The 23,918-nt window shown below is 39.2% G+C and overlaps 1 long non-coding RNA gene across 1 annotated transcript; it reads left to right on the plus strand.

The window, feature by feature from the left end:
• The first annotated feature begins 125 nt into the window (after window positions 1–125).
• LOC148367452 (uncharacterized) lies at window positions 126–23,183 on the plus strand. Its single transcript, XR_015850199.1, has 4 exons — window positions 126–287; window positions 4,425–4,570; window positions 21,217–21,364; window positions 22,777–23,183. It is a non-coding gene; the product is annotated as an uncharacterized LOC148367452 (long non-coding RNA).
• The last annotated feature ends 735 nt before the right edge of the window (window positions 23,184–23,918 follow it).

Below are 23,918 nucleotides of genomic sequence, written 5' to 3' on the forward strand. Positions count from 1 at the left end.
CAAAATGCATTCGCTTGTCACCGTTCCTCTGTGATTAAAGGAAACTCTGGCCAATGACATCACTGCGGTGTTTTCTATTTAGAGCACTCGTGGTTGCCGAATTCGTCTGTTTCCCACACACTGGGCAAAGGAATTTGGCGACAAAGCACCAAACATGTTTGATAGTTGACTTCAAAAAATGCTGGCGCGCACCTGGCACGAAGAGCAAAATTACGACTTCCAGTGGCGCCTGGCCTGCGCGGGTCTGTAACAATAAAATGAAGGACAATCATGTCACCTACTCTAAGGTGAGCTTCAAGTTATGTAGAATAAATACAAATGTTAAATCATTAAGAAACGGTTGCTGACAGAAAAAAAGCATTTAATGTGCTGTGAAATACTATCATAACAACCCTAGAACATACTTGCCAACATCGGATTCTGAAAATTAGTGAGATTGTTTTCCTTATCTGTATGCCGGGGATGGTTATCAGGTTGGGGCAGAATGGAGGTGAAATAATGAGATCCTAATTGTCAACTATTATCCTGGCTTATATGTTACATGAAAAAAAAGAATGATGTGTTTGTCTATTATCATCACATAACACAAAATAATACGATTTAATTGATTTACTGTGTGGGGCATGGTGTTTGGGTGGCTAGCGCTCAGTCCCACGGTGCAGAGGTTCAGGGTTCAACACCAGTTCCCGCTGCCTCCCCGCGTGGAGTTTGCATGTTCTCCCTGTTCTCTCATGGGTTTCTTCTTGGCACTCCGGTTTCCTCCCACATTCCAAAACATGCATGTCAGGTTAATTGATCTGTCCAAATTGTCCCTAGGTGTGGATGAGCGAGTGAGTTGTCTGTCTCTGTGTGCCCTGCGACTGGCTGGCAACCAGTTCAGGGTGTTTCCTGCCCACTTCCCGAAGAAAGCTGGTGTGGGCTCCTGAGGATAAGCAATGCAGATAATGGATTGATGGATGATTTACTGTGCGGTATATTTTGAACATCAAAGTTAAGTTTGATGGAAACCCTGACCACCATACAGAAAAAAAACAGGGTTATTGAAAAAAGTGCTTGGGGATGACTTAAAAATTAAAAATAAACAAAGCAAAGGCTTCTGCAAATGTGAAAACATATTGTTTTTAACTTACATGCATATATGAGAAGATAAAACAAAATAACGCTTTAAACATGTCCTACATACATTAATTTCTTAAAGAAATTACTTTGTTTGACGCCTGGGATGGGCTCCATTATCTTCGCAACCCTAGTGAAGATAAGCTGTGCAGAAAATGGATGGACGGACTTACTTTCTTTGATGAAGCTGTTCAAGTTTGTACGACAAAAATGGGAAATGAATAAATTAAAGTAAAACTGTTATCCATAAATTAGCTGATTTTAATTATTATCTTATTTCACAAAAAACTTCAATAAGGTTCGAACAGAAATGGCAGATATTTTTTACTCATTTCTAATATTATTTCTGTTAATAGTTATAGGAAGATAAAAATATATTAAAACTTGGAGATAGGTTGAAAGTAAAGTAAAATCCCGGATAAAAGCAAAAAGATTAACCAAAATGAATAATTAAAACAAATCAACAGTTATTTGTGAAGTACTTTTCAGGAAATAAATTGAAACTCAAACTGCAAATATAAAAATATCTCATCTCATCTCATCTCATTAGCTGTACCGCTTATCCTTATTAGGGTCGCGGGGGGGCTGGAGCCCATCCCAGCCATCTCCGGGCAGTGAAAATAAAATAATATATAAAATATAGAATATGATATAATACTTACAAGTATTCAGAGATATTCAGTGAACAATAAGGAAATAAAATCACCCTTTCCCCCACCGAAGAGCCCAAATAGTAAATACAAGGACGCACACAATATAAAAATTAAACAACTAATTAAAATTATAATAATAACAATAAAATAAATACCATTATGGCAAGACACAGACTCACAATGTGAGGTAATGGACTTGACGGAGGCTCATGGCCAAGAATGATTTATATCCATCAAACCACATTTTACCATATGACATTTTTGGGAGAATGTAACTTTTACAGCAAAAAAATCATATAAAAATAAAACCTAGTTTTTAAAAAATGTCACAACAGAATAACACAGAAAATATAGTGTATGACATGTATTTATCCAAAACGTATATCCTTATAAATGTGAGTGGCCCCCACCATTTTCCCGGCGAACAAGCAAAGTTCATCTTAAGTGAATTAACTTTTCACACGTTCCCAAAACATGTGCTGTCTTGTGGGGATGTGGGAAATGAAGAAAGTAAGCTTAATTGAACAAACTAATGAGTACTTCCTAGTTCCATTGGGGATGTGCCAGTGAGATTGTTTGACAGTTTATCTGTGATAAATAAATGCTTTCGCAGCTAATTAGCTTCCATGCCCTCCAGGGAGGAGCCAGGGTGCAGATGGGGGGTGTCTAAGCTTGTGTCTGTATGTGTGGCTATATTTTCAAGATAGCAACGGTCCACTTCCTACGTACACTGTCACACGCACCAAAAAATGGATCTAATGAACACAAGAAATGCCCGAGTATGTTCAATTTTCAAACTGAAAATTCCCTATACTCAAGAATGTGGAACAGAGTGTTGATCTCAAACACTTTACAAGTCCTGCCCGACACTTAATGTCAACTCGTCATTAAAGATATTCCCAAATTCTTTAATGTTCAAAATGTGAGGTAAGAGTACATGATTTTTGCATAAAATCTGCAGATATTTCACCAGTGCATTGCAATTATTTTTCGATAAAACTTGTTTTGAAGAAAACATGTCTTGTCATTCTGAGCTGTGACATCATTGGAGGAACACCAGCACCCTAGCAAGCCAGTTGTAATATTGTTTTAAGTGTTAATTATTCCAAAAAGTTACGAGTGTTTGATGCAAATATTTTTCGTTTTTGCCCCAGGTGGATGCAGTAATGGTACAACAGCTCAGCAGACAAAAAGTGGCTAACTGGCACAGAAAAAAACATGGGCTAACCGGGGTGATCAATAAAAGGCAGGAACCAACAACAGAATGTGGCAACAGCTATAATGCGAAGCAGGCCGAGAATAAACAAATCAAGGAACACAGCAAATGAAGTGCTAACGCCAAGCTAGCCAATCAAAAAACACGCTGTTAGCAGTCAGGCTAACCAAAAAAAACAACAATAAAAAGTGGAAACTAAATGCGAAGCTATCTATCTATCTATCTATCTATCTATCTATCTATCTATCTATCTATCTATCTATCTATCTATCTATCTATCTATCTATCTATCTATCTATCTATCTATCTATCTATCTATCTATCTATCTATCTATCTATCTATCTATCTATCTATCTATCTATCTATCTATCTATCTATATCTATCTACCCTGTTCATATCCCTTGAGAGGGGTGATCGACAGCAAGACAACACATACAAAAATTAAGAAAATGAAAATTGAAAAAGTAGCAAAAAAAACACACAAAAACATTTTTGGACTATGGCCAATCCAAATACCCAAACCCCCAAACAAGTTAAGCACCTCGGCACCCAAGTTGGTCATGCTTTCGTCCCTACAGATGAAACAGGACACAAGAAAGCGACCATGTCACTCGGGTCAGGGTGGCACACCACACTCTTCTGTTCAACAGGAGGGTCCGACAGCTTTCACTGGTTTACCCCTGCCGCATCATACAGGTACCCTCCCCATCCCTTAGAACGAGTCCAAACATTCCGCTATCCTTTCACAACACTTCTCCACTCATTCCTATCACCAACAAGAGCTCTAGCTTCCATTATATTTAGACGTCTTTCCTGCAGAGCACTCATAACACTATCCATCTATGTCAATCGCGGCCTTCCTCTTGGTCTCTTTCCATTTACTTCTGCTCTGTAGATCCTCTTCAACATTCGTTCCTCATCCATCCTCTCCATGTGTCCACACCAACCTCTTATCCACACGCTTGCTCAGTTCCACTACTACTCCAGTTCTGTGTCTCACGATTTCATTTCTCAATCCATCCAATCTTGTCTCTCCAAACGTACTCCTCAAACAGTTCATCTCAAAAATATTTAATTTCCTTCTAAATGCGAAGCTGACCAGGTATAAACCAATGGACACTAAAAATCTGGCGCTAACACCAAGATAGCTGCACAGAATTTAAGGAGGCAGCCAATGAGCGCCAACAGAGAGCAAACAAAAAACAGGAAATTCCTGGGCATCCCTTTACACTAATGGGGAACTAAACAGAAGAAAATATACACTAACATGAACCAAATCCACAATCACCAACCCCCAGGGAGAAATGAGCGGCAGGCAATCGCTGTTTGTAATTGAAAAATATAAAAAGTTTGGGAATACCTTTAAGAATAATCACGCGTGCAAAGAATTTGCCCCGGTCACAGCACGGGGCTTTGTTATCTGTTTTGATGTTGTAGTCGTGCGGCCTGCGACGATAAGAGCGTATCTGCCAGTGGGCCGAACAGAAGGCCCCCAGGTCGGTCCTATCTCAGCCTATGGGTAGCGTTGGATCTGCAGGGCATCAAAGGTCTCAAGGGTGATACACGCTGCTGGTTGCAATCAGGTACTTGCCATGGGATAATTTGCCTAGTGCTTAGAAAAATGATGTGCCAGAATTGTTACTTTATTTTATTTTTTATTTTTTTTTACTTTTCTCTCTAACAGGTACTGTAGCACTTTACTAATACAATTTCATAACTCAAATGTCATTACAACATGGTGCCGCTACTTATTAAAAACTACTCATCTGATACATATTCCTCTCCCGCTCGAGACATAATATTTAATTCTTAGTCTGCCAGCAAAACAATGCTTCTCATGTTGTTGGCATGTTTATATCGCTCGACAAAGTACAACTCAAAGTGGTGATGTGGCACTGTCTCAGTCTCAGTCCTAAAATGGCTCCCTATGTAGATTCTCCGTACCATATGTACTTGCATCTAAGCCATAATTTACAACTATAAAATAAAATACTTAAATCATGGGGTCAGTTTATATGGGCATATTTGTTTGTGTGTCACCAGTAGCAAATGGGAGGCACTGCATGGGTGGCTTTTACAAAAAGAACCAACGGGGCTTGTCAAGAGGGCTAACGGAATCACAGAACTTACACTAGAAGAGTGCTGATTTTTTTTCTTTTGGTGAAATAAATTTTGCAGTACACCATGCCAGAAAAAGTAAATGTATTGGAAAGCATTGGAAAAGGAAATCATCAAGTGGTTTGATGCCCAGAGACAAAATGGATATGGAGTGTCTCCGCTAAATGTTCGTTTGCAAGCACTCGGGATTACTCAAGAAATATAATGTTTTCACTACTTCCACAGGTTGGTATATAGTGTTTCTTCTATTTATTTTATTATGTGGATATGTTTAAGCAGTTTTGGGTGGTCAGCTTCAATGCGAGTATATACTGTTATTTGTAACTAAACAGTTACTTTCAGAGTAACGCTCTGCATTTGGGTATTACTTTTTAAATGAAATAAACGGTAACTAACTATTTTTTCAGTAACACACCCAACACTGGAGAAAAACAAGAAATTGCAAAGCAAAAGAGGAGAACAATTGAAGGGGGAAAACAAGTTAGATCCATATGTCAAATTTATTTTAATCTAATTTTATAATGTTGAATCAACCAATGTGAAAAAAAGGAATCATCTTTACATTTTGGCAACATCCAGTGGACATATCTAAAACTGCAGCTCGAGTTTTTCTTGTACTTCTCTCACTGTAGTCCGGGTGCCTGGATTAAAACCCTCGCCAGGCCTTGTCCAGCCCGGTAGAAAATGTCGAGAGAACCATGAGAGAAAAATGAGCTACACTCACATAGCAACTGTATTTGTAGTCTCTCTCTCTCTCTCTCTCTCTCTCTCTCTCTCTCTCTCTCTCTCTTTCTTTCTTTCTTTCTTTCTTTCTTTCTTTCTTTCTTTCTTTCTTTCTTTCTTTCTTTCTTTCTCTCTCTCTCTCTTTCCCTCTCTCTTTCCCTCTCTCTCTCTCTCTCTCTCTCTCTTTCCCTCTCTCTCTCTCTCTCTCTTTCCCTCTCTCTCTCTCTCTCTTTCCCTCCCTCTCTCTCTCTCTCTCTTTCCCTCTCTCTCTCTTTCCCTCTCTCTCTCTTTCCCTCTCTCTCTCTCTCACTTTCCCTCTCTCTCTCTCACTTTTTCTTACTTTATTTCTTTATTTTTCTATTAATTTCTCCTTTTCTCTCACTCTCTTACTTTTTTTATTTCTTTTTTTCTTTATTTCTTTATTATTTTTCCTTTTTTTTCTCTCTTACAATCATTCTTTCTCTTCTTCACTCACCCCCGGCTTGGACTGCCAATGGGAGAGGAGCAAAATAAGCTCCAGCTCTTCCCCATCATTCCTTTTTTTCTCATTTGTTTAATAAAATTGTTTATTTTGAATTCACTCTAACCTTGTATTTGGATGAACAGAGAGGAAAAAAAAATAAAGTGTCAATCAATCAATCAACCAATCAATCAGTGATCAAGCTTGCTAGACCTACTTCCTGTTCAAGTTCACTGTTGAACTAAGGAACCATAAAAAATGTTATTGCATTGTGTTTTCAAAATAGCCAAATAGCTTTTTCTCAGGTAAGTCCTGCCAGTAAATACATACAAGGGGATCAATACTTCATCCCCAGCAAAAAAGTCAGAGGAGTTACTCAATAATTTCCTTATTTACATCAGGAAAACTAATGCACACATACACATACAAGAAGAAAGCCCCAATACATGATTATGCGCTAAAACACATTTAGTGTGTTTTTTATTATTTGTTTTCCATCTATTTCATCTCAACGATTGCGCGTGTCTGTCTATATGGCGTTCTGGGTTGTTATGCATGTTTTAGCAAACATCTCTATTGAATACCATACACCATGGTACCTCTACTTACAAATGTAATTTGTTTTGGGTGTACCTTTGTAACCTGAAACATTTGTAAGTAGAATGCCTTTTGAATGTAAATGCGCTAATCCGTCCAAGCCCTGCAAAATTAGGATATCTCTTTAAAGAATTCATAAAGGAGCGTCAGAACATAAAATAAACACAGATTAAATAAGATTACAGCAAATTAAACACCAAAGCAGAAGCATATAATGTTAAACAACAAAAAAGGAAGGAAATAATAAAAATATCAATTTACTTTTTAACCGGTCTCATTGCTTACTAGTCCTCAGCAGTGTTTTTTGCATCGTGTTTCTTAATAAACAAATCTAATGACGTCTGCTTTTGCCAGCTTTTGCCAATACGTCCCAAATGCGTGAGGCAGATGTCATCATATTGAGTGACACCCCGACCTGTTAAAAATTTTTCTGGATGATTCCTTTCTACAAATTCGGAGACTTCTTGGAATTTTGCTAAATGTCTCATGGAATGATGGCTGGGTGGCATGACTGCTGGGCGATGAACACACAGCTCCACGGTGCGATAGTCCAGGTTTCTGCAGCTTCCCTGTATGAAGTTTTCATGTTCTCCACCTGTGTGGGTTTCCTCCGGGCACTCTGGTTTCTTCCTACATTCCAAAACATGCATGTCAGGTTACCTGGACGGTTCAAATTGTCCCTAGGTGTGACTGAGCAAGTGAGTTGTTTGTCTCTGTGTGCCTTGCCATTGGCTCGCAACCAGTTCGGGGTGTACCCTGCCCATTGCCCGAAGATGGCTGGGATGGCTCCGAGCACCCCCTGGGACCCATGTGAGGATAAGCGTTGCAGATGATGGGCGGATGAATGATGGCTGCATCCTCCCATCCTCATCTCGAACTCCTCTTGCACAGTGGTGTGTGTTTTCAGTACTTTCTATTATCTCTTACTTTGTTTTGATGGCCAGGAAAAACTCCCTTCCTCTTCTTTTCTCTCCGTCCATTTTTCTGCATATCTTTTGAGGGGTTCATTGTGAATGATAGCTGTTAGGAGCGGTACCACACAGTTGACTGTTTACAGAGCCGGAAGGTGACATGAAGAGCATGTCGGGAAGGTAAAACCACGAGCGTGTCAAGATTCACACATACGCGCTGATTTGCCAGGTAGAACTCTGGGACCAGCAAATTGCAAGGCATACTGTAACTTATTTTTGACTTAGTGTCCGGAAAAGCCTTTGTAACCAGAGGCGAAATGTTCCCATTGAGGTATTGTTTTACCTAAATCCTTTGTATGTGGAGACATTTGTAAGTAGACCACTGTATTTATACATATACGTAAAAGAAGCTCAATTTATATTGAATGCTATCTCAAACAAAACACAAAAACGAAAATGTGTTCACTGTTATAATGGGCTCACAACATCTTTAATGTGCCGCTTGCAAAGAATGTATCTTAAAAAAAAATGTTTTATTTATTTGAATATATCCTAGCTCAAGGCTATGAAGGGGCCAACTTGAAGACTTTTCAATAGCAATGACTAATATCCTCAATACCTTTCATATAAGAAAAATAAAGCAAAGCTGTGATATGATGATTATTTTTCCTTTGTCCTCAGGAAGGAGATGGATAAGTTTGGTTAATATGTGAGGTAGAGTTATATGAGATAAGCATCTATTCACTAAAGTATGTTGAATATGTTCACAATAAGCACTGAACTGCAAAGGTATAAGGCACGGGTAAAGTTTGAAAGCCCTCAACAAAGATCAAGCAACTGAAAACTTCGTCTTCAAATGAGAAAATTATTTTTATTGTCATAAGAACTGCTTTTGTTAATCCACAAGGTAAAAGGCTCCTCTGTATGCCATGGTCAAACATTCAAGAGACAGGAACAATGAGTGTCTGCGCAATCACAGCGAGTCTTGTAAGAATTTGAAGAATGGGAGCTAAAACACAATATGCGGCAGTAGAATAAAATGAAGTCGATAATTATGCTAAAATAAAAAGTGATTCTGACATCTGTCACTCCAGTGCGTCTTCCAACAAATGAGGTGAAATAAACACAGAACATTCCTCTGTTGCGAAGAGTGTAATCCTCTCGCCTCTCCGTGCTCCTTTCTTTTCTCCTGACAATGATAATTACAGTTTTTGTTGAAAAGCTTTCAAGGATTTATCGCCGCTTTATATTAATGGGTTTCTGAGGCACTTAAATCCCCCAACTTTAATTTGCGGGTTGAGTGTGGCCATTGTGACTTTTCAATTTACCGTACCATAGTTTTGTTTGAAATGTACTTGCAGTGACTCAACTATTCGACTGCTAAGGTTCATATAGGTAAGACTGGCAAACCAAGCCGATCAATACATGAATCTGTCCACGCAACTACCATTTCTTACATTTAATGCCTGGTATCTTATGTCACAAATATCACTTTAAGGCTACTCCAAACGACATTTTGAGTTTGTAACCCCTCCCCAATAGTTTCAACGAGATTTATGTCACCCTATTGGATACAACTGACTTCCTGTGTGTCTTTTGTGCTTATTTGTAAAATATTGATTTAATTTTGTAGCAGCATTTTTGAAACATTACAAATGATTTAATAGTCAAAAATTGGCAGTTTAATTAAATATTGGTTTAGTAATACCTCACTGTATTGCGGTAAACTTTCGCAGGTTTGCTACTTCGTGAATTTTAACCATGCAGTGTTTTCTGTATGCTGATTGGCTCAACAGTTGTCTCGTTGCCTGTGTCTGCCTGTACACCAATAACCTTGCGGTTTCAGCTGTACAGCTGGTAAAACATCTTGATGAACCTAAATTCCGTACGCACAAATCTTAAAGGTATTCCTAAATTGTTTTTTTTTTCAGGTAGGCACAGAACATGTAGTGTTTCTCCCCACAATTATGCAAATATTTTGCAAAATATTCTATGGGCCAGGAACTTGAGAAATTTAGTGTCATCAACGATAGTAGTATGTAGTAATTGCATACAGCTTTTTTCTGCTTGGAAATAGGAGATGTGGCTTTTCGTTTGTGTTTTCGCTGCGTGTCGCTGGTGGTATAATTTTATACGGCTAGCTTCCCGTTAGCATCAGGGCTGCTGAGGGTTTTTCTGTTTTGTCTTCACCATGTTGGCGCTCTTTGCCTGCTCCTCGTATGCTGACTGGCTTGCTAGGGTGCTGGTATTCCTCCGGTGATGTTACAGTTTAGGATGACAAAGACAAGACATGCTGTCTTCAAAATGCATTATCTCTGAAAATAATTTGAAAATACTGATTAAATAGAAGCACATTTTGTGCAAAACCATGCACCATTTCCTCACATTTTGCCTATTTAGGGTTACATATCAAAGATAAATGAAATGGCGTTTGAATTTAAATTCCCCTACAAACGTCCAGACAGAAACCCCCTGTCTGACTACCTTCACAAAATGTCCATCATATTGCAATTTGGAGACAAAGAATGACAGGTCGAAGATTCAAAGCCTGGTTTTTACCACCGCGCAGGGTTTTAATCAGACCATGCCACCTGTGAGGCTCCTCAGAACTGGCGCCCGCGGGGGCAATGCTAGGCTTCATTACTGACTGGTGGGTTCGGGCACAGTTTTCCCTTTGCTCTATCTCCCAGCTTCTGTTCTTCTGTACCTTCCAGGCATAGTGCAGAAATGAGAACCGGCCGCTCGGCTGTCCACATTGCTCCGCGGCCGCAATTTGTCATTTTTCACACGAGATGAAGTCTTTTATGAAACGAAATGAGTTTGCCCAAAATGAAGCGCCACAAAAGCTCCATGATTAATTTGCTTGTTAGGCTATTGCAGCTGTCACCTGTGGGAGACATCTGGACGGCAGACGGACTAATGCCAGCAGTGGGGCTGGAACATTGCTCACTCTCTTGCTCGCTCTCTTTTCTCACTATCTCTCTCCCTCTTTATCTCTCTCGCTCTCATTCTCTCTGTATGTCTCGCTCTCCATCAGCACCCCAGCAAGCCCGAGCCTTTCAGTGGGCTTTTAAAGGCACTATTTACTGTTAGAAAGTGTCTTTTTTTTCCTAGGGGCCAATTAATAAGCATTAGTTGTGATTGACATGTTAATTAGATTCATTAATGTGTTCATAAGAGGCTTTGTATGGTGGTGGGGGTGCTATGAACTGGCGAGGGGTCGGCATCAGAGCTGCAGAATAAGCACTTAAAAGTAATTGTCCATTTGATCGCAACACTTTTTTGATGGTAATTTTGGCCAAAAGCCTTTTTTTTTATTATGTTCACAGTAGTGCTTAAAGTACTGCCATTTAAATTTTCTTGTGAACTGCCAGTCAGTTTTTACACTATTATGTATATATTTTGCTCTATGGTTTTAATTTTATAGAATGCATGTGTTCTCTGGATATGTGGGTTTTGGAGGGACTCCACTCTATTAGCTATATTATTTTGTTTTTTTAGTATCAATGTTTAAATGACGAGGCACTACTTGTCAGATATTACTCTTTACTAAACTGTTTGTTTTGTTCTTTGGACAGTTTTGATGCATATTCAACAAATGACTCTTATTTTAATATTGTTCGATGCTTGACTCATCCAATGCCATAATGTAAGATTTGTTTTCTGAAGCATTGTCCCGAATACATTTTTCTTGTTTTCCTTTTGTTTTTTAAATGATTATAAAGGGTTTGGCACTGCTCACCGGTATGTATCAAGCCTCTTGGAATGGTTTCAGTATGACAAATCAGCGTTGGATGGCAGGACTGGTTTTGATCAGATCTTAGTCCACACATCAAATCAGCCCAACTTACTAGTCTTGCTTACTGTATCTGGTAAAATGAGGGAGTGTGGGTGGCTCCATTTAGTGAGTAGGCGTAGTAAAGCAGTGTGGTGAGAGTCAAGTATAAATAAATTGTAATCGGCAGTTAACTCTTCAAAAGGGCTTATTCCTTTCAAAACAAAGATGACCAACTCATCATCATCATCTGGTCAGAGAGGGATGACATTTCCTGCATGTCCGCAGAACGCGGTTACCCAAGGAGACGCCATAGTGTCCGAAAGTTCATGGATCATTCATGCATAGTTCATGCATCAGTTCAGTGTCCTTGCAATGAAATATTATATTTGAGCAGTATCTAAAGGTAGTGTCTGGAAATTATTATCTCTGATTTTCCCTCGTATGTTGGGCAAGATATTTTGATTTTGAATTTCTCGCATCTAGAGTAGCTTGTATGTAAAGGTATATCCGTATTTTTTAGTAGGTTTCCTTTTTTTTTTTGAGAAACTGTTTCTGTTCTCAGTAAACTGTGTTTGAAGTGGAATGAAATTGGTTGCCAGTCCTTGAACAACGTACAAGTGGTCACTGTGAAAAATATCACACACAAACTACATCATGTTACCAGTCTATACATTATCCTGACCTGCAAAGGGAATAAAGGACACTGTTCATAGTAAATGCACTTAACTCATCAGTCCAACTTCCGCTGTGTCCTCAAAGTCAATTAGCATGCGAATCCAACAAAGTAACATCCTTGTTTGCTGCCACTTTGTGAAATGACGTCTCTTTGTCAGACCCCGGACGTAACCTCTGTGTCCTCGCTTTCTCCTATTCGGAACGTAGCTAAAAGCAGCCTCGAAGAGAAACCCGCGCTTACGCACACACATACAATAGAATGGCTGACACAGGGCTGTTTCAATAATCCCCAGCATGTATGTTTAATGGAGAGGGCCCAACAGGAAATGATCGGCAAATGAAACGAAGCAGCGGGTTATTACGAAGCAGTCTGGTGTCAGTGCGGGCCTCCCAGCCATTAATTTTATTGTAACTCATTTCTACGGCCACAGTGGAGCACAATTTAATGTTTCCATTCCCCACTACTGTTCTGCATGACAAATTGTTTTAATAAACATATACTGGCTCATAATAAAGTAATAATAATCCTACCACTCGTCTTACGGTATATCACTGGAGTTAAATTTCCCCATAAGCCAACACTGGTTACAATGACGATTATACGCCAGCCAATCCTAAGCAAGGCAAACACAATGGGAAAATGCAATATAGTTTGTAAATATGATTAGTGAGCTGTCGCATTATTGCAGTCTCGTATTTACATTTCTCTTCTGTGCTTTCTACACACTCCGTGTTCCTCATGTTCCTTTTGCACTCGCGCTACGCATCGTTGTCTAGCAACTTAATGAAAAATCTTGATGACGATCAATCCGATCAGCCGGTCAATCACCATTTTTAATTTTGTGGATTAATGTGCAATTGTCAAAGCCTCAGAAGGCATATTTGTGCATGTGCAGGGCTCTGTTTGGCATGTACGATTTGTGCTCCTTAGTCGAAGCAGGGAAAATTTTTTCACATAATGACTCACATTTATTTACAAGGGCAATTTTATGCTGCATTTCAATTATTGCCCAAATGTCTTTTTAGCTCTTGAGGTCATTGTTTCGAACATTTACGTTTCACACACAATAACACACTGTTGTTTCTTATTTTAAATAGAGAAGGAATGCAGCCACATCTCGCAATTGTACACTAACAGCAAATACATATCTGCTAATTTGCAACAGAAGTAAACAATTTTGCATAAATTGTACTCTGGTACCATTGTTCAATCAGTACTCATATTACTGACTGACAGTATTTGTGTTTGGATGAAAAGTCAATTGCATGAGAAATTATTTTGTTGATGTGACAACCCGGTGACACAGAACAAGGATGTGGGGAACATTTCTCTTCTCCAGAAATAACGATTTTAAATAACTTCAAATTGCTTATTCCTTTGCTCAAAGTTGCTCCATTCATTTTTGCTTTTGTCATTGTAGCAAATGCTCAAATTCCTTTTCGGCATACCTTACGGTGTTAATTACTGGGCGGTATCCTTACAGGATGGAACTCGCGGTAACACTACATCAGTTTCATGTGTGAATGGGTGAAGCACAAATGGTTCAAACTAAACCAAAATTCATCAAACGACTAGGTCACATAAATAGAGCAATGCTAATGTTCAATATTTAATCTTTATGTGTCCCTAAAAAAATGCCCATACGTTTATTCTGCTTGTTTTTGTGTTTAACATTGGATATCTGCAAAGGAAATTACATAGGACACCAGGGTTCTTTGATAATTTGACTATTATTCCTCACTGTTGTGCGTTATTTTGACTATTTTTTACAGTTCACATTACTATCAGCCAATAATATTGCTCTTTTTTTTATTTCTACACCATTTAGTGTCGAGCTGCTTTTTGTACCTTAAGATATTTCTTAAAAAGAAATGGCTCAGGGAAGGACCTATAGATTTTCTTGAATAACTTGATGTTTGTACAGTCCTGTGCTATTCTCTTTCAAAATGCATTGATGTATTTTCTTTGAGTGTCTACTAAACTATAAACCTATCAAGTGCCTTAACATGAGTGACCCGAAAATGCTAACTCCCTAACAATAATCCTAACCATGTTTAGTAAAACGTACAAACTAATGCCTATTTTGGCCAAACATTACAAAAATACAGATTTTATCATTTCACACAAAAAGACTTCCGGTAATACTGGACTACACTTGCTTCATGTGTAGATGAGTGAACATGATTGGTTCAAACTAAACCAAAACTAATCCAAGAACTAGTTAAAATAAAAAGGGCAATGCTAACATTCCATCTTTGATCTTTGAATTTCCGACAGTTGCATATTGACAGAAGAGACCTCAAATGCTAAATAAAGCTTCTTTTCTCTCAAATGGTTCCAGCTCTCCTTGCATTGCTTTTCTGAGTCTCCTTTTCCATTAAAGCTATACCGCATGGTACTCTGCCTTGACGTCATCACCATGCACGGGCGACGTACTCCCACTTGTGGTGAAATTTGCTACCCAATCTACATCAAATTGGCTTACTTCCCATCCAACCTTGTGACCATAAATATGTTTAGATGTCAAATCTATGGGGTACACAATTCACAATGATCAAAAAACGAATAAAAAAACGGGAGAAAACCATTTTTGTAGGGGTATAATGTAATTACTAATGTGTCTCGAGGGCCATAAAATCAAGTTCCAAGAGGAATATGTGGTTATGAATGTATATAATGTTTGATAGCATGTTGTATTAACTGTACTATTAAAAAGTAAAGGCAAGAAGACATTTTTCTAGATCTTCTTGACTATTCTTATGGTTCTATAAAAGTTGTATTTCGGTTTTTAAACAATTTGGGCAGTAAAAGTATTTCATGTGACGAAGAAGTATTTTAACTTGATCTTCGTACTCTTAAATGTTTTACATGGTACCGTTTACTTTATTCACACTTGACCTAATATCCATAACTTTGTGCAAGTGTAAGGTATGTCAGTTGTCATGTTGACTTTATTTAAGATGTGAATAATCTATATTAGAGGTAAACACTTTATATTGCACTATTTTGTTTTGTCTTGATCTTGTATCATTTTCCAACTGGAGTCCAGCTTTTATTTCATTTTAGCAATCCAATGATAATAAAGGTGATTCTGACTCTGAAATGCAGCTACCTACCTGAATATCCTGGGGCAGTCTAAAGATGGCCTTCAAATCCATTAATGCATTATTGCCATAAAATTAAACAATTCTTTTTGTAACTTGAAGGACACATTTTTGTGATGGTTTCGTATGTCGGGGGGTTTAGCGTTTCCATTATCAGAACCTTTAAAAAACTGTTTGACAACAACAAGGGGAAATACTTATATGTAGAATGATTTATTCATGTAATTTTCACACAAAATCTAAATAGCAAAAATCGATTTGCGCACGGAGGAGTCTTTGGCTGGGTCTGAAGGTTCATCCGTCTCAGGTAAGTGTCACGGTCGCCATGGCGACCAGTCTGCCGCGTCCCCGAACTCAAGCTGAAGCAGATCAGCTGATTGCTGGTCTGCTATTTAAGGCGGGATTGTGGGGTTTGCGGGTGCTGGCTCAGTATACATATACACACTCCCGGTCTGTTATGCCTTGTCCTGTTTTAGTTTAAAACATTGTCCGTTCTGTTATACCTTGTCCTGTTTAGTTGAGTTGGAAGAATCAACCGTTTGTTTCGTCATGTCCCAGAGTTTTGGACAACTTTTATTTTTTTAAATAAAACTTTTGGATCGTTACGCAATTGAGTTCTCCCTTCCTGCCTCCTGCCTCCGTTCTGGTCCGATCACTTCCTTCTACTCCACTCCGCTTCGTGACAGAATGAGCCAGCCAACATTTGAACTCAGCGAACGATCCCTGCGCGATTTGGGGAGAGCTGGAGGACGCCGTTTGGCAAGCAGAGGTAACCTTCCCTGCCCGTTCGAACCACGGCCCCGCCCGTCGTGGCCATTGCTGTGCCTCGAATGAGGTCCCGGGAAGAATTGACGCCTGCCTGCCCGACTCCCGTGCCGATTGCCTGCTATTCCGTCTCCCCTGCGTGCCAGTCCGACTCCGACTCCGCTGCTCGTCGGGCCGACTCCGACTCCGCTGCCCGTCGGGCTGACTCCGACTCCGCTGCCTGCCAGTCCGACTCCGCTGCCTGTTAGTCCGACTCCGCTGCCTGCCAGTCCGACTCCGCTGCCTGCCAGTCCGACTCCGCTGCCTGCCAGTCCGACTCCGCTGCCTGCCAGTCCGACTCCGCTGCCTGCCAGTCCGACTCCGCTGCCTGCCAGTCCGACTCTGCTGCTCCTGTTTTGCCGGTTCCGATTCTGATTCGCCTGTTTTGCCGGTTCCGATTCTGACTCGCCTGTTTTGCCGGTTCCGATTCTGACTCGCCTGTTTTGCCGGTTCTGATTCCGTCTGTCCTCTGTGTTTGCCGGTTCTGATTCCGTCTGTCCTCTGTGTTTGCCGGTTCTGATTCCGTCTGTCCTCTGTGTTTGCCGGTTCTGATTCCGTCTGTCCTCTGTGTTTGCCGGTTCTGATTCCGTCTGTCCTCTGTGTTTGCCGGTTCTGATTCCGTCTGTCCTCTGTGTTTGCCGGTTCTGATTCCGTCTGTCCTCTGTGTTCGCCGGTTCTGATTCCGTCTGTCCCTTGTGTTCGCCCGTCCAGTTTGCCTGCCGGACCCTCCAACCCTGCCAAGCGTCGAACCATTCCGGGGCGTGACGTAGTATTTTTTTTTCTTTTTTTGGGGGACCTCAGGAGCTGTCCCTTATGGCGACCAGTCTGCCGCGCCCCCGAACTCAAGCTGAAGCAGATCAGCTGATTGCTGGTCTGCTATTTAAGGCGGGATTGTGGGGTTTGCGGGTGCTGGCTCAGTATACATATACACACTCCCGGTCTGTTATGCCTTGTCCTGTTTTAGTTTAAAACATTGTCCGTTCTGTTATGCCTTGTCCTGTTTAGTTGAGTTGGAAGAATCAACCGTTTGTTTCGTCATGTCCCAGAGTTTTGGACAACTTTTATTTTGTTAAATAAAACTTTTGGATCGTTACGCAATTGAGTTCTCCTTCCTGCCTCCTGCCTCCGTTCTGGTCCGATCACTTCCTTCTACTCCACTCCGCTTCGTGACAGTAAGGTCACAAAGGTGAATGTCTCTTCTTGATTGTGTGGTGTTGAAGCCTGGGATGATGACATATTTTTAAATAGATACATTTTAAAAAAACTTATTTGTTAGACCAATTCCGTTTTGCCCATTTCGGTACTAATCCAGATAGTCTCGGTCACTGCTAGCAGTGGAAGATTGTATGTTGCTATAGTGCAGGGGTCAGGAACCTATGGCTCGCGAGCCAGATATGGCTCTTTTGATGATAACATATGGCTCGCAAATCTGGCTCGCAGATTTGGGTTTAAAAAAATTATCGTTTGCTTAAATGCATCCATCGATTTTCTATTTTAATTGGATGATAATACCCGATGTTGGCCGTTACTGGGGGGCACAGGTACACGCCCCCTTTTGCGTCCATTGGCACTTGGCCGTTGGTCATTAGCTCAAAGCTAACTCTTCGACGGAGAAGATGGCGAAACGAAAAAAAGATGATGAATATCGTACATTTCAGGACGAACAGCCCGAAGAATTTGCCTTTGTGAAGAGGTATGCCTAATTTGCTATGACAAAATTGCATCGATGAAACAGTCGAATGTTAAGCGGCACTTTCGACACACGCCATGCCCCCTTTGCACGGTCTGCTTTTGCAGAGCAATGTGCGCTGGTTGTCAAGAGGAAAGGTGCTCAGCTGTTTTACGGCTTGCCTCAACGAAATACGGATTTTTCTTGAAACGAAAGCCAACGAACATCCTGAGGTAGCGAAAACTGAGTGGCTCCTCAAGTTTTATTATCTCGTCGATATTACCGAACATCTAAACCAGCTCAACGTTAAAGTGCAAGGCGTTGGAAATACAGTGTTATTCCTTCAACACGTTGTGTTTGCTTTTGAAAACAAGCTGGAGCTCTTGATCAAGGATTTTGAAACAGGACGCTTACTACATTTCGAAAAACAGAGTTTACAGAGGCATACACAACAAGTGAGCCCACTCAAAACATCTCCACCAGCTAGCTGGCTTCACATCCGGTCTCCTCCAGTCGTTCAAAGCGTACTTTGGAGAATTTCGTGAGCACTGTGGTCTTATTAAGTTCACCACCCATCCAAACGAGTGTTCACTGAACACAGCCGACCTGAGTTGCATTCCTGATGTCTCCCTGGTAGATTTTGAAGCAGAAGTGGCTGACCTGAAGGCCTCAGAGATGAGGATGAGCAAGTTCAAATCACTGAATGAAGAATTGGAAAGAATTGCACGACAGAAAGCGGAGTTGGCGAGCAAGCACATGAGGACAGAACTGGACAAACTTCAATCCAAAGACGAGCTGATTCTCAAAGCTTGGAACGCGCTTCCAGTCACATACCACACACTTAGGCGTGTGAGTATTGGTGTATTGACAATGTTTGGATCGACGTATTCATGTGAGCAGTCATTTTCACATCTCAAAAACATCAAGTCCAACCTACGATCACATTTAACGGATGAAGGCGTCAATGCCTGCATGAAGCTTTAACTCACCAAGTACCAACCAGACTACAAAACCATCAGCAAATCCATGCTGCACCAGAAGACGTATTAATGGTGAGTATTATAACATCATTATTTAAAATAATAAATTAAGACGCTTGTTATGCTCACATTTAATTGAATTCAGTCTTAAAATATATTATATGGCTCTCACTGAAACACATTTCCAAAAATTGTGCTTTTATGGCTCTCTGAGTCAAAAAGGTTCCCGACCCCTGCTATAGTGGGTTGTTTTTAAACCAGTGTGCCATGAGGCTTGTACTGCAGCATAGTTCGCAGTGTTATTTTTGCCAAAAAGCATGTTGTTGTTTTTGTTCTTCAAATGGCCGGACAAATAATTGGCAGCAGTATACTATTTTTGTATACTGATCATAATCTTCCCAAGATCCAGTAAACTCATAAAAATGTACAGGGTTTGGTAGTGTTTTTTAAAGATCACAATGAATAATGATATAAATGAATCAAATTAAACATTTTGCACATCATTTTACTGATTCAAAAAATAACATTTTACCAAACCACAAAAAAAACTAAGATATAATACTGTAAAAAAACTCCACTCGCAGTTCATGTTCGCTAACTAAGTTTTATTTAGTATATTTTTCTTCAAAGACAAAATAAAAATGTCAACTCTAAGAAAGTAAGATTCCTCTGCAAACTTGATCAAGTCAAATAACTTGCACATCATTTTGCCAATGTAGTTGTTCTTCACCAAAAAAAAAAAGTTAAAATATAGTCAGAAAATGTTTTTTGCCTAGCATATAATTTTATCTAATTTTAAATGTCTTGGTGTTATTTTTATAATTATATATATCTAGAAATACAAGATACAATTTTGTGAAACATAAGAAACGGGTGAAAAATGTAAAAAAATTACAGTTAAAATAAAAAAAATGAAGAAAATTGTTATACATTATTATCTTAGTGACCTTATAATTGAAGCTATTAAAAAAATAAACTGTTGCCTGGAATTAACTTTAAAACATTTTCAACAGACGGTGTGCTTCAAAATTTAACAAAAAAAGTGTGCATCGGCTCCAAAAGGTTGAAATACCCTGCTATATATTCACGTTACGCAAGTAAATGTCATCCTATAATAAGCAATCACAAACTCTAATGCTTTTATTAATTTATGAAAGGAGACTTTTTAAATCAAATTAGTTTATATATGAAGTGAGACCAATAATCTGTCATTTTTATCTATCTATCTACCCTGGTCATAACTCTCAAGTGGGGTGACCGACAGCATGACAAACACATACACAAAAACAAAGAAAATAAAAAAGGGAAGAAGTAGCAAAAAACACACATACATTTCTTTCATTTTTTATTTTTTGGACCATGGCCAACACAAATGCCCAAACACCCAAACAAGTTAAGAACCTCAACACCCAAGTTGGTCATGCTTTCGTCCCACCAGATAAAACAAGACACAAGAAAGCGGCCATGTCACTCGGGTCAGGGTGACACAGCGCTCTTCTGTTCAACAGCTGGGCCCGACAGCTTTCACTGGTTTACCCCTGGCCCATCCTTTAGAACGTGTCCAAACATCCCACTATCCTTTCACAAACCCTCTCCACTCATTCCTATCACCAACAAGAGCTCGGGCTTCCACTACATTTAGACCTCTTTCCTCTAGTGCTCTTTCCTTCTCTTATTAGCCACAGAAAATATTGCATCACAACACATGCACCTTTAAAAATATAAATCAAACATCTGGCAAACATTCAAAGAGTGACTTTAAGACTGAAAAAGAAATACTAAGCTATGTATTTTCTATGGTTTACCATGAATTAGCACACATGCTAATATTAGCTACGAACCTTAGTCTATACCCTATTGCTAAATATTCAGCAGTTGAAACAACTTCAATCTCTTTCAATTTCCTTTCACTATCTATTCTGTCTGACTGAGTGTGTAGAATAAAATTGTTATGAAGTTCTGGGCGACTGTTCACATTTGTTGTGAGAAAAACCTTGACACTGCTCAAACAAGGCCAGCTAATTGTTGTCAAGCGTCATTCTAAAACCCATGGCCTCTCGCAGTTGATCAAATCTGAAAAAAAGTGCTACTTTTCAAGCTACATTCGAAAAGCACATCAACTGTCTCCCTTACTCCTGCTGGTAGCCTTTAGTTGTCTCTATTTTACCATCCAGCCAGAGTCACATAAAAGAACTGTCTTCCACCACACCATTGACTGTTAAATAAAATATTTATTTAAGAAATCTAAAAACATGTATTCACCCTTGACTGCAGATTCAGGGAACATTGACTTCTGAAGGACTCGGGTGCCACCAGAGCCCGGCCCTCCAGTGAGTCAATTATGATGGCTTAAAGATGCATCTGACTCCTCTTTTCAACAGTCTTCTTGGCCCTAATTTCTTATTTCAGACACTTTTCATCTCTTGGCGGCCTGGAAACATGAAAACACTCCAAGCCGGTTCTTTTTAACCTAAGCACCGTACTGAGGTCACGATTGACACATGAGAACCATTTGTGAAGAAGTCACATTAGGACTCAAGCTGGCTCCTTTGCTCAGGTGGTTGTTCATTTTTTTTTCAAATCTCTGTTGCTGTTCATGTTGAGATAAAGTTTGGACACTGCAGCAGTACTTCTATAATGTGACCTTGAACTCCACCTTGGCCCTTTTGTGTCTGGTAAAATAAGAGAAAACACTGATCACAAAAACAAACAAGCATTCAAAGTAATCAAATCCTAAATGAATTCTAAGTGATCTTCTAATCCCAGGCCAATATGTTGGTGAAATTTACTTTTTAAACATAAAATTGAATTGACTTGAAATTGTCATTGATAACAATGTAGTCAATATTTTATGCAACGAGGTCAGACATGGCACTCCAGGGTATACATGTAAAAAATACTTTTAGAAAAAATAAAGATAAAACATTATCAGGACAAAAGGCAAAAAAATAAATTGAATTGAATTGAACTGTCTTCATTGTCATTGATATCAACGTTGTGAAATATTGTATGCAACGAGATTGGACATGGCACTCTTTTGTAAACGTGTTTTAAAGATTTCAAAGATAAAAAAAAAGATTAAAAAACTTTCAGGATAAAAAGCAGGACATCTATATTTACGACCTTTTACTAAGAGACTTAGTAGTAACAATGTTGCAATATTTGTAAATGAGAATGAATGATGGATCGTAAAAATAGTGAAGTGTAAAGAGTTGCAATAACATTTAGCGGCAAAAAAAACACAAGGTATATATTTGCACAGTTTTGTAGAATATTATATATTTTCACAGTTTGGATATATGGCGGAATATGGAAGATTTGAAAACAATTGCAAAGAAGAGTGGGCCAAAATGCATCCACAGTTTTGTGAAAGACTTATTACCAATTATCGTAAATGTTTGACTTCTGTAATCGCTGCAAAATGTGGACCAACTCGCTATTAGATTTAGGGGGCAATTACTTTTTCACATAGGGTTAGATAGGTTTTGATTTTTGTGCATGGAAAATAACAATGCTAGTTAGTCAAAGTTAGTTTGGTTGAAAGATGATATTGTAACTTCAGATGCAGAATAAAAAGCTTGTTTTTTTCATATCTTCATATCTAAATTGGCATAATCCAGAATTTCACTTTTAAGCTATCAAACTGTAAGTGTTTGGTTTCACGGCATATAAATTACCAATTACATAAGCCTGTTTTTCCTCAGGGTTTGACGAGGACCAATACCAGTTATTGGTAATGTCGCAGGTTCTGGATTTTTACAGGATCAAAACTCATGAGTGTGGCCAAACCAGTAGCAGCTCCAATGTTGGGGCCATTTAATAATAAACATTTTGAAATTAGAGAAATTATAATTTACCACTACTTAAATTATACATTTATATCCTGAGATTTAAAGGTCATTACACCAATATCATAACTTTTATAGTTTTATGGTCTGAAAAAAATGTTCTTTTAAATGTATCTAATAGGTCCCCTGTTCAAAACCAAGTGGAAAAATATGGTGGCCTGGAGAGGGATGGGCGCCACCAGGCTGTACTTGCCCAAGACACACCACAGGAAATGGTGCCCCTATGACTCTAGTGATTAAGGGTTCCAACCAACCGACTGTTTTTGTCATGATTATGTACATTCTTCTTTTATCACTTGATTTATTTAGTGGCAATTTTAGTTGTGCTATTATGGAATGATATCATGTTACTTTTTTGAGTAAAATGCACAATAAAATACAGGAAACAAATTTCAGTTAATGAGATGTCTAAACAAGCACAATCCTTTGAAGGTCGCAATAACTAAGGTCCAGCTTTTGTCTGTTTTAACAAAATACAATTAATTTTCTCATTAAAAGTTGAGTGGCTTGAGTGAGACTTCCCCAAAGATGACGGGGAAGTCATCAGTTCAATAGTTCTCCATTCAGTTGTGTTTTGACATGTAATACTGTAGATATTCAAATATCTTATGGACTGCCCATTTTGTATAAGAATTAAATGGTAAATGGTCTGCATTTTTAAAGCGCTTTTCAAGTCAATGAAGACCTCCCAAAGCACTTTACAATGTGCTTCACACTTACACACTCACACACTGATAGGGAGTCAGCCATGCAAGGCGCCTACCTCCTTATTGGGGGCATTAGAGATTCAGTGTCTTGCCCAAGGACACTTCGACATATAACACAGAAGAGCTGGGAATCGAACCTGCGACCCCTTGATCCCAAAACGAGCGCAATTATTGAAAAACACGTCAGCCTTTGCACAAGAATTTCTACAGTCATTGTCTGATTATTTATGTCCGGAATATATTCTGTAATAAAATCTTGGAAGGAACTGCTTGTCTGTTTTAGCCTCATTTTTAAAAACCTGCCTTCTCAGTATCGAGGACGAATGGATATGCGGAGAAAAAAGCCCTCCCTTAACAGTACCAAACTACCTTCAGACATGTTTTTACTGTACTGTGTGATTGTTAAGTCCAGTCTATTTGTGCTGTAAGAGGATCCCTTGTCGCCCACTTTATTGCAAACCAGGCTACCTTTGTCACAGAAGATGAAATGCTCCGGAAGTTGGAATGTATTGTGACATTCAAATCACTGGCATGAAATTAGCCAGTTCGCTCATTA

Source organism: Urocampus carinirostris, chromosome 4 (assembly GCF_059441175.1).
Source record: "Urocampus carinirostris isolate Australia breed hairy pipefish chromosome 4, RoL_Ucar_1.0, whole genome shotgun sequence".
NCBI lineage: Eukaryota > Metazoa > Chordata > Actinopteri > Syngnathiformes > Syngnathidae > Urocampus > Urocampus carinirostris.